The sequence below is a fragment of the Ipomoea nil genome, unplaced genomic scaffold (genome assembly GCF_001879475.1).
Source record: "Ipomoea nil cultivar Tokyo-kokei standard unplaced genomic scaffold, Asagao_1.1 scaffold3025, whole genome shotgun sequence".
NCBI lineage: Eukaryota > Viridiplantae > Streptophyta > Magnoliopsida > Solanales > Convolvulaceae > Ipomoea > Ipomoea nil.
Genome location: NW_017619453.1, coordinates 294,909 through 310,518, shown reverse-complemented (window position 1 = coordinate 310,518; position 15,610 = coordinate 294,909). Strand labels below are relative to the sequence as shown.

Here is a 15,610-nt window from a genome sequence, read left to right as displayed (position 1 = left end):
GCCCTTATAGCTCAGTGGTAGAGCGTCAGTCTTGTAAACTGAAGGTTTGTAGTTCAATCTTGCACGGGGGCATATATTTCATTATTACTTTAATTTAAATTACGAACAGCTTGGTTCATACAAGTAGAATGATGTTATAATTAAGATAAAGTACCATTTTTTTTTGTTTATTTATTATTTATTTTTAATTTATTTTTATGGCTGTATGATTTTGGTATTGTTGGTTGACATACTCAACTATAAACTTGATTTTGATAGATTACTAGGTTGAGACAAATATACACTTATTAATTAGTTATTACGTTAGTGAGAATGGTTACATAATATAAAAATTATCATATTCTTTCCTTCAAACATTTGTTCTATAAGAAAATAGACTAATCTTTATTATATTTATAATGCCTCAACTTGCATTTTAAAAAAAATTGTATGAACATGAACATTTGCGAGTTAATTAGCGATGTTGAAAATTAAAGTTTGCTAATTAGAAAGTGTGTAAAATTCGTGACATTCTTATATCTATCAAGATTAAACATTTATCATGCATTATGTCAAAAGTTATAACATAAATGCACTATTTATACTTATACTTACATAGCAGTTACATTTCAATAGGAGGATGGTGATTCAACCCTTCAAGCTTCTGTCCAACACCAAGAAATTCCATCAAATTCATTAGTTTCTAAAGGTTTAGCTTCATTTGACCTAGCAGTTCCATATAATTCATTAGTTTCTAAAGGTTTAACTTCATTTGACCTACTTCGTTGATATATTACCATTTACTTTTTAACTATTCATATTCAATGCATTGTAAACTTCTTATTGTAATTATGTTTTATAATTTAAGATGAGATTTACCTAACCTTTGACCATCTTTAATTTGGTGCCTTGTTTTAAAAACATATATAAAACTATCACAATGGATTTAACCTTTCGGATTAACCATGTTATCTTCTAATAAAATGAATAGGGTAGACTCTAAATTGTATGGCTTGTCAAATTGATGGATTTTTTAATTAGTTCGCCATGTCAAATGGTGAGTTTTTCCAGGGCCTTGGGGAGGGCTTAATAGGCCCGCGGAGGCCCGCCTATATATATATATATATATATATATATATATATATTGTATAAATAATTTGTTATTGACTTATGGATTAATGTATTTGTATTTTAGGACTTATTATATTATTATTAGTTATTATTGTGCTTAACAAATTATAAATTTATTAAAGTATGTTTAAACTAATCAAATTATATAGTATACACTTATTGTCTTTTTTAATATTAAATTTTAATTAAATTTAAAAGTTTAAAAATTAGGTAGGTCCGCATGGCCCTCAGGCTTAATGCAGTGCAAGCCAACTTGCCTGCCAAATTGCTAGGCTTTTTAGGGCTAATTATTCTGTGGACTCGGGAGTCCAAAATACACAATTTACATACTGAATTTTTACAATTTTATAAAAGATAAATTGTGAATATTAAGTATGTAATTGTGAACATTCAGTATTGAAATTGTGTATTTTGAACCCGAATTCACATTGCAATATGGACCCAGGTCCATGATATAACTATTGGCTTTTTAGCTTTCCCCGCCAAATGCAATCAAAGTGTTGTTTAAGATGAAAGGAGGCGCTCTTTTGTTGTTGTTGTTCCACGGTATGGCCCATTTAAGAAAGAATGATAAATTTAGAGTATGTACTATTTTTGTTTAATCTTATCATTTTGTATACATAATCGAGTTCTTGCTTCAAGTATATCCGTTGCTTTTTGTTCTTGTTCTTTTTCTTCTTTTATTTCTCCATTTATTTTTCGTTGTCTAGATGATCAATTCTATTGATCTGAAAAAATTAGTTTTTAGATGATTCTTTTCTCCATTTTTTCTTTTTTTTTTTTAGAAACCCAAATATCATCCAATTGATTAGTTAGAAAGTTATTTTTCTACCACGATATTTATTTTTCTTTTGATCATTTTCAAAAAAGTGGATAAACATCTTGGATAGGTAAAATATATTCTTTCTTTTCCATCACTTTAATTAGTTGTGTATCAAAAGAATATTGTGACATTTTATTTCTTATAGCTTGCTCAAGTCTATTATTTTGAATGTAGCGAAATGGGCGGTGCCATCGTCGATAATAAAAACCTAATGGGCTTCTAGAATTTTTAGCATAAAATGACATTAAGTGTCTATTTTGTGGTACAAATATATGTGGGGTTCACTTCTAATTTCAGTCAGGTCAAAGTGGATTCACACTCTTCGTAGTGAGATGAAGAAACCGATATATTTTACACTCAAACCGGGTAATGGGTGAATGAAAAATTAATTTTCAAAGTACACCAATTTGAGTTGGAAATGAAGGTGGAAAGACTTTGAATAAGCACTTATCCATATTGGTTTGGGTAGTGAATTTGCACCACTATATATACAAGTTCCTTTTAGAAAGATGTTGAATTGTATAATATAGAGGCTCTCTCTCGCGCAAAGCGGTGGAGGTGCAAATCTAAGCCAAGACTCTTGTGTTACACACAACATGAATCTTTCTTCTCGTTGGATTTAATTTATATTCAAATTATAAAACCCTCTGTTTTCGTATTTATTTATTTTACATAAATACATTTTTGGTTTTCGTTGTTGTTTTATTTATTCTTCTATTTCTTCCATTTCTTGTCCTATTTCTTCGTCTATTTTGTCATTTTCCTCTTCTGATCTTCATCTATACCTTTCAACTTCAATGCATGTTTTTTTATTGTGAATGGTCGCTCATTTTAGAAAGAAGACTGGGTGAAGGTATTCTACCAAAAGTGTAGAGACTCATCATTAAAAAAAAAAAAAAATATATATATATATATATATATATATATATATATATATATATATATATATATATATATATGCGGCCCTTTCCCGTCAATCTGCTTTGACGGATCTAAACACATGTACAATGAGTAGTTGGAAGATGCACATTAGACTAAATTGGATTAGTAGGGATCTATATTTCATGTATTGGCTAGTTACTCAAGTTTTCAAAGATAAAAAAAAAAAAAAAAAAAAAAAAAAAAAAAAAAAAAGTTTTCAAATATCAATGATGTGAGAATACTTTTGTTGGGCTCAAGCCCACTAGTTGATCCATGGAAGAATCAGTCCACTTCAATTCTCATCAATAGTTATGCCGTGCAACCGAATGCTAAACGACGTCGTTTTGAATAAAAATGCGCGTCCCATTTAAAAAAAAAAATCAGGTTCGGTTCTCGGCAATAGCATTATTGTGGATATATAGTTATGAATTTCTGGATATATAGTTATGAATTTATGGATATTTAGTTCATTCATTGTGGATATTTAGTTCATTCATTGTAGATATTTACTTCATTCATTCACTGTGGATATTTAGTTCATTCATTGTGGATTTTTACTTCATTCATTCACTATGGATATATAGTTATGAATTTGTGGATATATAGTTATGAATTTATGGATATATAAAAATGCTATTGCCGGGAACCGAACTTGATTTCTTCTTTAAGTGGGACGCGCGTTTTTTAACCAAAACGACGTCGTTTTGCATCGAATGCACCATGCGCATGGTGCATTCGGTTGCACAGCATAATTTGCGAATTCTCATCACTCATATTAGACAATTTATATTTTCAAAAAAATATTAGACAATTTATATCGTGCACCATGGTGCATATTGCATTGTGCGCCTTAGTATAAAATAACGTCGTTTTGTACTTTTTTTTTTTTTAAATTTCGCTTTTCCGTGTTTGCTGTTAACTTGTTAAAAAAATTATGTTTTTAAAATGTACATAATTGTATACTAAAATGTATATAATTGTATATGAGAATGTACATAATTATTGTATAACAGAATACACTTAAATTTTTAACTGTTAAAAAAAATCGTGTGTTCGAATGTACATAATTGTATAAAAAATGTACATAATTATATAAAATAATGTACATAAGTGTACAACATAATGTACATAATTGTATAATATAATGTACATAATTATATAACATAATACACATACACTCTGTCGCGTCGACTCCCCACACAACTTAACAAAACAACATCGTTTTGAAAAACACGGGATGCATGGTGATATATGCACCGTGGTGCAGGGTATAACGATTGCTCATATTACATATATCTATCATACTCAAAAATTACAATTTTGTTATAATACATATCACTATTAAAAAATATGCGTTTAATGATGTACCAAAATCAAAATACGTCAAAAAAAAATTTTTCCTGTCACTAAACAAATTAGTAACACACTTAGCCACAAATTACAAAATACATTGCTAAATTGAAAATTCGTTAGAAGACATCACTATTTTCAGACATACGAAATTCCTTTGGAATATTTCTAGTGAATTGATCGCTAACAAAAATTCAGAACTTTCTAACATACCTTCGACATAAGTCGTATGTCCAAAAATAAGATTTAATCTTTTTTTCTTTAAGCATGGTTGCCTAAAAAATTTCATCAGCCTCGTCCCCTGTTTTTGGATTCACTTGAACCTAGGAACAAGGATAAAATATTTTCTATAGAAAATTATCTCCCAAAAATGCCTATTTTATTACTGAACCCATAAATTTTGAAGACTATGAATCTGTTACATAATTTTTAAATTTTTAATTTTAATCTTTAATTTTTATTTGATTAGCCATACTTTTATCATTTGGATAGGATCGGAAGCATACCCACTCTTTTAAACATAAAATTTTAAAAGGAATCGAAGAATATTTTACGTGAATTCAAAGATGCAAGATTTGGTTCTGAGATTTTGTGTAATTGAAAACTTATTTTTATTCTTAGGAACATTAAAATTTTTCTCGGACAAAAATGCTCACAACCAAAATAGATTCCTAATTTGCGTGTGGTCCATGTAATAATATAAGGAAACAATTGTGTTTTGATGTCAAACATTCATATGCTAATTCCACCCCAATCAACGCTTGACTCTGTACTTGTTTTCTAGTCATGAACAAATATTAAAATCATCTGTCACGGGTGTGTCTATGCAAGTATATATATGTATATTAAAGAAAAGATTTCAACACTTTTTGTTTTCAATTATTTGGTATGATCAAAATACTTTCACTATTTTTATTTTGGTAGAAGACATCACAACAGAATTTTTTTAATATATATATATATATATATATATATATATATATATATATATATATATATATATATATATATGCGAAATCTCAACAGAATTTTTATTTTGGTAGAAGAGATCAAATGCGAATGAGGTCTCCAAGTAAAAATTGAAGTGAAATCTCAACCATTGATGTAACCAAAATCAACATCCCAGAATGAAGAAAAGTTAAAACAAAAAAATACGGTTGTATTATGATAATTTTGCGTAAGTTTAAAACTTAATAGTGATCTGCAATAGTAAATCAATAATGCACCGGCAGAACTCCAGGCGACCTCCAAGGAAAAAACAACAAGGCACGACCAACAGTTCGCCGGAGAATGCAACCAAACAGGTCACCTTCTCCGACATTAGAGATGGCGACCATGGTCGCCTGGCCTCTCCGTCAACTAGAGATGACGATCATGGTCGCCCTCTCTAGTTGATGAGCTCCGCCGGTGCATTATTGACCTGCTATATATTGCAGGTCACTATTAGGTTTTTGGGCTCTGATGCACTAAATTAATATGTTGATGTGTCTAATTGCAACTTTCAAAAGTTCGAGGGCCTAATTGACTTCTTAGATAAAATTGGATAGTGTATTTGACCCTTTTTTTCTAAACTACCTAGTCAATGCATGTAATCTAAAAGTTTCAATTGTGCGCTATTGTATTAAAATTAATCTAGAAATACTTAGAGTTGATTTAATTAACATAAAAAGTATTTATGAATATCATATTAGTAGATATGATATGCGATTTATAACAACCGTTTTATTTTTAATCATAAATATTTGTTATCGCGCTTTGAAGTTATTTAATTTTTTGTTCAAACAAAACGAAATTTCTGACTCTACTCCTGTACACGCGTATCCCTTATGATATTTTTCCTCTTATTCTATGGGATATAACTGGTATAGGTCAAAGTACCTACGAGGTCCCCCTGTACTATACCATTTTGTTCAATTTAGTCCTTATACCTTTTTTTTTTTTTTGTTCAATTAAATCCCTGTACATTAAAAAGTGGTACAATTATGGACAATAGTTAACAGTGTTAATATTACTGTTAACTTAGGTTACGTGACGCTGACGATATTTATATTCCTACTCATATATTAATTTATAAATATTTAAAATTAAATATTTTTACCACCAATATATTAATTTAGTATGTCCAAAAAAAAAATAACTACAACCATGATCCTAACGAGATTTGGACAATTGTCTTTAGTTTCACCATTTTTTAAAGTAGATGGACTAAATTGAACAGAATAAATTAAAGGTACAAGGACTAAATTGAACAAAATACTATAGTACATAGATTTCATAGGTACTTTAACCAACTGGTGTAACTTGATCTCATTCCATGGGATATAATTTTATTATTTTCTTTCTTTTTTTCATGTGTAAAAAATTATTCTTACGTACATTATTACCATAATATAAAAAAATAATAACGTAAAATAGAATGAGTAAATAACATTGAAAGAGAGTATTATCATTATAAAATAAGCTAATAACTTTGAAATATTATTATTAAATTCATTTTTTATAATGAGGGAAATCGACTGTCACTAGGTGAGGTTGTGCATCGGGCAAAATCTTATTTCTGTATAATAGCTCGCAAATCACATAATAGAGATAAATTGTACTAGGATAACTCGTAACTTTTTGATACTACATGAAAATCATATTTTATCCACCCAACCATCCCTTTCCCGTAAATTAAAAATTCTTTTTATATATGTGTGTCTATAAATATGCGTGACGTATATGTTGAGTAATGAATGGTGGCTACACTACATTCCTAGTGAAAATTATTTATCCATACCCCAAAAGGCTGAATCCCCAACCCTCAGGGCCCCCCACACTCTGACCCGATAGAGCATGTGACTCAATGAGTTAGTAAGCAGAGCCAAATGCCGGTGCGCACAAGGAATCTGCCCACTTTGAACACAATTCCCACACTGCCGCCGCCAAGGTTCGAACCTTGATCTCTTACCCCAAACACTGCTCACTAAACCATTGAGCTAAGCCCGTGCGGGTAAAATTTAAGTTAAGCAACTTGTGCGAACATTGCATCACTAAAGGCGTGTTTGGTTCATGCATTTATACATTAGGAATAAGAATAAAAATCATAGTTAGTGTTTGATATGATTGATAACTTTTTAAAACATAATTATAGGTTTTGATTATCTCTTTAATAAAAAATCTCAGCTCATTCCCTAATTAAAAACGAGAATCATTACATTTTATTAGTAATCTATCTTAAGTTTGGATTAGTACTTTTAACTCTTTGTTTGATTTTTTTTTTTTTTGTTCATATTGATGCTTTAGATGTCATTATCTTAGGATCAATTGTCTTAATTTTTTGTTTTTGTATTTTTAAAATATTTATTCCCATACACAACTAAACATTAATATTGGTAATCATTCCAATCTCAGTCTAGTACCAAATATACAAAATATTTCCACCATAACTCATTCCTATTACTAATTACAAAATATTTGATTTCCATTCCAATTCCAATTGTCATGTGCCAACCAAACTCCTTAAGTATGTAATAGGTTTGGGAATCAAATCTCTAGTGATTCATAAGTTGGTTTATAACAACAACAACAACAACCAACGATTATTATATATATATTATTGACGTGCGGTGCATGCAATAATTATTAGTGGGATAACAGAAGAAAATTAGGTGATTAATTCATTCTTTGATATGATAAAACATGTCTGCCACGAGTGGTTGATTCTTTAATTTGTAGTATCTCAATACTATGTGCCTTTGCTTATATTTCAACTCTCAAACCACTATACCACTATAGATGCATGCCTTCATACATGAAAAATACCTTTCACCATAATATGTCATGGTTGGTGCGTTATATAGATTAATTAGCACCTTAGAAAGCATAATTTTAGTGCACTAATTGTATTTTAGTTTAAGGAAATGAGTTGTTCAATTCAGCTTAACAAAAAATCTCAGAGTACAAACATAATTAATCTTGCTCTGTAAATTGTACGTTCGAACTAAGTGAGAATATCTTCTTGTAAAAAATATGCGGAATAATTTGGAACTTCCATATGCGATGATTGAACATACAACAATTAGAAATAAGGGGGAAAATAATGATGACTAACAATGGACTCAAATTTGTTGTACTTGTTGGGCGGTGGCTTGGTGAGTAACACTGACTGTGTTACACAAGTATAAGGAAATAAAGTTGTGTATTCGATAAACTATAACTTTTGAAGTTGTGTAAGTGTTTGATTCTGAGAGTATTGTAATACATCAGTGCAACAAACTTGAGTGAACTCTTTTTAGATCTTATATGCACTATTAGGGTGTGTTTGGTTCATGAGTTTACACACCAGGAATGAGAATCAAAATCATAGTTATTGTTTGGTTGACAACTTTTTAAAAAAAAACTATGAGATTTGGTTACCATTTCAATTAAAAACTTTATTCTCTAATTAAAAACGAGTATATCATTCCATCTTATCCCTCCTCATTTGTCACCTCCCGATCAGTCGCCCCCTCACTACACCCCTCGGATTTTTGTTTTGATTTTTTATTTATATTATTGGTGCTTTGGATGTCATTACATTAGAATCAATTGTTTTGATTTTTTTTTTTTTTTAATTTTTAAAACCTTTATCTCCATTTTAGGGTCATGCATAACCAAAAATCAATAATGGTAATTATTCCAATTACACCCTACTACCAAACATGCCAAATACTTTCACCAAAATCCATTACCATTACCAATACCAAGTATTTGATTCTTATTACGATTCTGATTCCCATGTGCGAACCAAACACACTCTTAGTTACTAACAAATGCATTCTCACACTTGTCTTAGAGCATGACTAAAGCTCGCAATAGTTAAAATTTTACAGTTTTTTTTTTTCTTTTCTCCATATTTTTTCAATTATTGATCTACTTAAATGGATAGATTTATTCAATATTATATATATATATATATAGTCACATTCTACTTTTGGAGTGATTGTATTTTTTAGAATGTTACTGGCCTATTACATTATAGTATCTGTTCATATACTTTCTCAACCTACTAAAACACAAAGAACCAATAACGCTTCCACTAAGGCTTGAACTTGTAACCTTCCAAATGAAAGTCTAACCCGGGTACCATTAGACCACATAGTATTGATGATGTGATTGTATATTTTACCTACTCACATATAATTTTATAGAAATATCTTCAATATATAACTATCTTTACTCACCAAAAAAAATATATATATATATATAACTATTAGTCGGCAACTTTAACACGTGAATTAATTATTGATCATTTTGAAACACTAGTGAATATAATTGTGTCATTGTTGTTGTAAAAGATAAAAAAGAAGCACAATAACAATATTGTGAGCCGTATAAATTTGACTAGCTAGGTGCTTGGGAAGATATTTAAATTTGATCCCTTTTTATCAAGTTTTATGATGACAACTATGAACACAAGAAATGCATTTAATTTAATTTGTAGACAAGCAAGCAAGCCATCAAGGGAGATATTGAGAAGGGCATTAAAGGCACAACATGACATAGACATGTTATCCAACCCATATATGTTCCTAATTGCATCATTAAACAGTCGTTAATTTAGTGTTTGTAACAATGTGATTGGTCAGCCTAATTTAATGATTAACTAATACACAACTTGCGTCCGTTTGGTACGTTGTAATCTTTTATCGGATTTCGGATCCATTCACGTAGACGATGATGTTGGAATGAATCTACCAACTGATGTTTTTTTTTTTTTTTTTTTTTTTTTCTTGAATCATACTATCAAATAATACACATTCAGTTTACAAACAATATATTTTTAGTATATTAAAAATGTTTATTGTATTTAGAAAAATTACATTATTTGAATACTGAAAATACATTATTTAGAGCCATTAGCATTCAAAAAAACATTATTTGAATACTGAAAATACATTATTCTGTATAATGTATATTCAATACACGAATAATGTACTTTTAATATATTAAAAATAGATTTTTTGTTATTGTCCACACAACACTCTATTGATCCATGATCATGATCCACACAATAATTTGTGGTTTTTTTTTTTTTTTTGGTTTGGTACGTAGGAACAAAAAGTATTTGGAATGTAATAGCAATTTGTTCAATGGCCAGATGAGACTAAATTCCTTTCAACGTCTTTTTTTTTTTTTTTTTTTTTTTTTTTACTTCTTTTTTCTTTTACCTAAATGATTCAAAAAAAAATACAAGAAGTCAACAATTCAATTATAATTATAATTATTCTATCTTAATATGATTTACTTTTCTTGTACAATTTATAAACTATTAAATAAGAGTGGAGTTTATCCCATACACATACATATATTCTTGGGTAGTAGTTGCGTATTTTCCTTGTCACCCAAATAATTATATATAAGGGGTTAAAACTAAAATTAACCTTAATTTGAATTGAAATGTCACTACTATATATAAAGAAGGTATTTTATCCTGTTGATTTAAAAATACTGTTGTTGATTATTATAATTAGATGTTCTCTTTAGTAATAGTACAATTGATGGAATAAATTTATATCGCGAGTCATTGAAAGATTAAATTTATAACAAATGGTCAAGAATATTAATTCTTTATCCTTATTAAATCAACAACTTGCACACATTATTTTTTATGTTAACAACGTTAAATTCCTTGATTTGATATATTGTCTGGTGCCATACAACATTATGCCAACTTGTGTAAATATAAGAGCATTACCAACATTTAAGTGAAATTGTCAAGTTTTTTTTTTTCAACAAAAAGGTTGAATCTCTAATCTCGATCAAGGGGCCCTCACATTTCAACCCGACAGAACATTTAAGATGATGTAAATTACGGTGACTCAATAGCTCAGCAGACAGAACCAAATGTCAATGCGCACAAGGAATCTACCTGATTTGAGCATAATCTCACACTGCCGCTGTCGTAGTTCGAACCTTGATTTTTTATTGTCAAGTATTTTTGTGAATTAGGAGAGAGAAGGAAGAGAAAGTGAGAAAAAGGAAAAAAATTAACTTTAACAAAAATAGAAATAATAAATGCACCTAACATCGGTATGCAGGGCATGCACCTACTGGGCATTGTTGGTGTGCCTTCTCTTTTTACTCATATCTCCCCTTCACCTCATACAATTTTTAGAAAAAAAACTCCTCAAAAATTAGCTTTTGGTGATGCCCTAAGTGATTTGAACCTCAACCATCCACCGCTTTTATTTGGAGGGGTAAGTTCAATTAACTCACATGTTCTTAAATACATGTATCTTAGTATTTACAATAAGGTCAAATTCATTTGTATCGATAAAATTTGAACCTTATACTTTGTGGTTGCTATCAAAACAAAATTTATGAAGATATTTTAAATTGATCAGTTGAACTGTGTCTCATGGCAAATTATGTTGTGGAAACGTGCCTTCCTTTCCAGATTCATAATTTTTATACTGTAGATTCATAATTTTTCTAATTAAAAAAAAATTATTTTTCACTTGTCGTTTATGACATTTTTCTCTTCGCAATCGCATTGTTTCGTCTTCAGTATGAATCTACAGTGTAGAAATTAAGAATCTACAGTATAGAAATTATGAATCTACAATATTAGGTTGGTGAACATGTGATAAAGCTATATGTTCATAATTTTATAAATATATGTTCATAATTATAGAGCTATATGTTTATAATTTTCGATATTCCCAATTGTTGAACTCTGTATTCACAAATTACAGAACTATATGTTCATAATTTGATAACTATACAGTTTAGAAATTATGAATCTACAGTACAAATATTATGAATTTGCAGTATAAAAATTATGAATCTACTGTATAGAAATTATGAATCTACTGTATTTAAATTATGAATCTACGGTATAGAAATTACGAATCTACAATTTAAAAATTATAAATTTATAGTATAGAAATTATGAATTTGGAACTGTGCCCATCTTGGTGGGTATGGCTCCACAGCATAATATTCCGTGTCCCACTGTCCAAGACTAATTATACTATGTTGGATTATACCATTAATAAACAAATTTAAGCTAATTTTAGTGTCATGTCAAACCATTGATGGATGAATTGAAGCTGATTTGAAGATTTGACATTTACGACATGCCTATAAGGCTATAAGATAGAGCCAAAGGAATTGGAAGTAAATAATGTTAATCATGTGCATAATCTCGGATTATTAGGTACAAACCCACTTAAATAGTTGAATTAGAAGTGGCTTTCAATTAGTGGTTGGCCAACTTTAGGCTTTGGGGAATCTATGTACTCCATTTTCTTTCTGCCGTCCCAGTTAATTAGTTATAAATTTGAAATTAAATTATTTGATTAATTAGATGAATATTATTTCATTTATAATTATTTCATTTATATTATAAATGTGCTCAAATGGAATTCAAAATATAATTGGATTGATTGTCAGTGAAGGAATAATTAGAACATTAAACTAACATAAGTCTCTAGTTCAAGTCGAGGCATTTTACTTACCTATTAAAATAGCCGCTGAAGTACTTGGAGAAAATTGAAGATTGTTGCATCTATTTGGCATGAAAAATCCACTGCCTAGGGATGGCAATAGGGCGAGACGAGGAGTTGGGTCGCCGTCCCCGATGCGTCGTATTCCCCATTCCTATTCCTGTGGAATTTTTTTTGAAAATATCCAGATATATTTTTAATTTTCAAATAATCAGAAGACGATGACGACAATCATAATAAAAGAATATATATATATATATATATATATATATATATATATATATGTGTGTGTGTGTGTGTGTGTGTGTGTGTGTGTGTGTGTATGTGTGTGTGTAAATATTTGTCACCCTAATATAATTTTGATGGTCTTTTAATTTCTTTGTAGATAATTTTTACTTTAATGGTTTTAATGAGATAATATAAAATATTTGAAAAAGTACATTGCAATTAAGTCTAAAAATAATTTATTAAATATCAAACACTAAGGCAGGATAAATATTATTATGACTTTTTTTTTTCTAATACTACCCAACTCTGTCACAATTCAATATGGGAGAGTAATTTGGTGTCATTAGACTACAAGGTCAATGTGAAATTAACCCACAATGCCCTTAGGGTTGGGATTTAACCTTTCGAAAAGAAATTAACCCACAAGGTAGGATAAATATTATTATGATGAAAAATTAAACCATGTGAAATAGTAAAAAGCTAACTATTATAAATAGAAGAGAGGTTTACATTTTTGTAAATAATAAAAAGAAATTATTTTTTTTTAAATATGTTTTGGTCAAATTACATGTTTACTCAGGTAAGACTTTTCTAGGCTCAAACCTAAAATCTCTAGTTAATTTAGAAGAACTTCACACCATTTTAACCACACCCCATGCTTAGTAAAATTATTATTATATTTACTTAAAAAGTCACCCGTTTTATTATATCTACACATGAGTAAGATTTACTCATTACACACGTAGTCTCGGATAGCAATTATATATATATATATATATATATATATATATATATATATATATGTATATATATATATATATATATATATATATATTATATATATATATATATATATATATATATATATATATATATATATATATATATATAAAAGATCATATGAGAACATCTGCTTAGGTGAGAACGTGAGAATAAATCGTGTGCATCCATTTAATATTTTTTAATGGTCTAGATTAGAATAAGTGTGTGCAAACGCGCATTAAATGTGTGCAAATGCGATTAAGTGTGTTTGCACACATTTAATGCGCATTCGCACACACTTAATCTAATCTATACCATTAAAAAATATTAGATGGATGCACATGATGTGTTCTCATGTTCTTAGATAAGCACATGTTCTCACTGGAACCCATATATATATATATATATATATATATAAAGAACTCACCTTTTTTTATTTATAACAATCAACATTTTACCATTATTAATGATATTAAAAAATTATTATTAGGGTGTGTATGTGTATATGTATAAACAGATACAACGTATACTGTATATATTGCGTGCAGCTGGAACGTTTGTTTTCTCATCTTTCTTTATTCTTTTTTTGAAAACCTTTCACCAAATTAATTGGACCTATCTAAATACATTTTCAAAAATAGCAAATCAAAAAGGAAAAACATATATCCTGAAAAGTAAATAAGTAATGATCACATTGACGTGTTAGGTGAATTATCTTGGTAATTGGAATATAATATCTGTACGTTGAAGTAATTCAATACTTTTTTTCTTCAAAACGGTATAATTAAGTATATTAATCTGAATATATAACCCTAGTCAAATTGATCGAGTTGCTGGGCGACAAAGTCGCGTCCAACATTTTATTATTAAAATGTCGGACTGATTACATGCAAGTATAAGAAAATAGAGTTGTGAGAAATATAATGTTGAAAGAGGTAGCCCCTCATCATCTGTGGGAATAATTTATGGTTGAAAGATGTAGAGCTGAATTTAATTCCCTAATTAAACTTGACGACTTCCTAGCCACCAGTCTTCACCTGCCCAGGGCATCTGCACATGGAGGGGTCTTTCCCTCCTCCTAAGTCATCCATTCATGTTTAACTAAATTTGGGTGTACGTCTTTGGTTCATAGGTTTAAACACAAGGAAGGAATGAGAATTAAAATTATATTTATTATTTGGTTGACAATTTTTTAAAACACAACTATGAGATTTTATTATTCCTACAATTAAAAACTTTATTCTCTAAGTAAAAAACGAGTATTATTCAATTTTATTGGTAATGGTCTTGTTTGGTAAAATAGTTAGCTTATTAATCAATTTTGGTTTATTTGACCACTATTAGCTGTTTGACCTGGTTAAAAAAATTAATATAAGTGTTTGGTTAAACAGTTTTATGTAACTCCAAAATCCTAAAATTCAAAAAGCTGCTCAAAACAACCTTTTCAATTAATTTTTTGAGAAAAGAAATTATACTAAACAACTATCAGCTAATTTACTAAATAATTTCCACAAATAGATAATGTTATCAACTAGTCATACCCTTTTTGGATTAGTGATTTTAGATTTTTCTTTAAATTTTTTTTATTCATATTGGTGCCTTGGATGTCATTATATTAGGATCAATTGTCTTAATTTTTTATCTTTGTAGTTTTAAAACTTTTATTCCCATTATAAGATCATACATAACCAAACATCAATATTGGAAATTATTACAATTCCACCCTGCTACTAAACATGCAAAATACTTTTCCCCAAACCCATTAATATTACATGTATTTGATTGTCACTTCGATTCATATTCTCTTGTGCGAACCAAACACACCCTTAGTACATGTATTTTTCAATAATCGGAATAAATTTTTGTGTCGATTTGATGACATTATTTGGTCAAGAGTTAGAGTGATCTGAATTTCATGAATTCTTTGAGCCATCACATGGTGTAC

General features: G+C 29.1%; 1 non-coding gene across 1 annotated transcript; it reads left to right on the top strand.

Moving 5' to 3' along the window:
• Positions 1–72, top strand: TRNAT-UGU. The gene has a single exon. It is a non-coding gene; the product is annotated as a tRNA-Thr (tRNA).
• Positions 73–15,610: the final 15,538 nt, after the last annotated feature.